Source organism: Schistocerca gregaria, chromosome 8 (genome assembly GCF_023897955.1).
Source record: "Schistocerca gregaria isolate iqSchGreg1 chromosome 8, iqSchGreg1.2, whole genome shotgun sequence".
Lineage (NCBI taxonomy): Eukaryota > Metazoa > Arthropoda > Insecta > Orthoptera > Acrididae > Schistocerca > Schistocerca gregaria.
The window spans coordinates 33569023-33570821 of NC_064927.1; the positions used below are offsets into that span (position 1 = coordinate 33569023).

Consider the following 1799-nt stretch of genomic DNA (forward strand, 5'->3'; position numbering starts at 1 on the left):
GATGCGATTAAGGCGAATGGCGCAGATAAAGCATTTGCCAAAGCGGTACAGCATAAGGTGGGACGAGGCAGTCTGAATTACATTTTATAGATGTATTTCCCACATATCTCAGAGCCTCTCGCGATATTCGTCGTCGTCGTCGTCGTCGTCGCCGCCGCCGCTTCTGCAGAAGTAGCAAATGGCAATCGTAGCAAATGCGGCGAGGGACGCCCTGCCTTCGATTCCGAATGCACAAAGTGTGTGGTCTTGTTTCTCAGTCTATATTTGGTCGGTCTCGTCAGAGGTTGAATGTAACGAATGGGTGGGAAAGAGCAAGGGGCAGCGGCTGTGTAGAACGAAAACACAAATCCTCAGGGGTGTGAGCGTTTCGAGATGAGTCGTATGCATATAAATGTTGGTCGTCAGTGACCGTGTGGCGTAATGGATAAGGCGTCGGACTTCGGATCTGAACATTACAGGTTCGAATGCTGTCACGCTTCTGTTTTTCCAGTTCTGAAAAAGAAACATAACGTTTTAATGTAGCAATTGAGCAGTACGAAACCGTCTGAATGTTGCTGTTGACCATTTTTTGCTTGGAGATGCTCTTGAGCTTGAAACACACACAACAAGACCAGTGTTAACTAGCGAAATGGTCGGCAGAGTGCCGACACAGCGAGTTTTGACTATCACTTGCACATCTGAAACAACGTCGGGAAGTGACTCGTGCGGCTTTTGTGTCACATAAAGTATGTGTGTTAATTTTGACGCCACTAGCTCTGCATGTTGTCATGCAATTTCTTTACCTCTCAGAAATGATTATGACATAAAAGTGAAGTACGTGACGAGTGTGACGTTAGGAAAACATTAGGCATCATGGAGAGATTCTGTATGGGACCTCCCAAACCAAACGAGTACTGTGTGACGTGCTACCCGGCAGGTATTCACCGAGGTAGCGGGCTAGCTCAGTCGGTAGAGTGTCAGATTCTTAATCCCAGGGTCGTGGGTTCGAGTTAGACGCTGGGCGGAACGGAATTTTGTTCCGCTGCAAGTGTAAATTACCGTTTTTCTGATTAACGAGATTTAATGGAAATAGCAACTTTAAACTTTGCCTACGTCTCTGTCAGTCGCAAGGAAACTGTATTTGAAGGTGAAGGTGATTTTGTATACATGTGTGAAAGACATGTTCTGAAATGCAAGTGTTGTTGTTTGGAGAGTACATCGGATACGTGTCAGATGTGTAGCCAAGCAGTAATTTGTCGCCGTAGCTGCAAATATTAGCCGGTAATATGAAGTGTTGTCAGCTAAAGTCTGATGATGCAGACGACCGTAGGACGAAGTACCCAAGAGTACCGCTAGGCCGCGCCTCTTTAGCTCAGTGGTAGAGCACTGGTCTAATAAACCAGGGGTCGTGAGTTCCATCCTCACAGGAGAAAGATGAATTTTGGAAATCAGTTGCGCGTCGTGGGCGTATAGCAAACAGTATCTGTGATGACGAACAATTAGCGACAGGCGTTTTTTTAAGAATTACTCTCAGATGCGATTAAGGCGAATGGCGCAGATAAAGCATTTGCCAAAGCGGTACAGCATAAGGTGGGACGAGGCAGTCTGAATTACATTTTATAGATGTATTTCCCACATATCTCAGAGCCTCTCGCGATATTCGTCGTCGTCGTCGTCGTCGTCGCCGCCGCCGCTTCTGCAGAAGTAGCAAATGGCAATCGTAGCAAATGCGGCGAGGGACGCCCTGCCTTCGATTCCGAATGCACAAAGTGTGTGGTCTTGTTTCTCAGTCTATATTTGGTCGGTCTCGTCAGAGGTTG

The 1799-nt window shown here is 46.9% G+C and overlaps 1 non-coding gene across 1 annotated transcript; it reads left to right on the forward strand.

The window, feature by feature from the left end:
* The first annotated feature begins 1340 nt into the window (after positions 1-1340).
* On the forward strand, positions 1341-1412 carry Trnai-aau (transfer RNA isoleucine (anticodon AAU)). The gene has a single exon. It is a non-coding gene; the product is annotated as a tRNA-Ile (tRNA).
* The last annotated feature ends 387 nt before the right edge of the window (positions 1413-1799 follow it).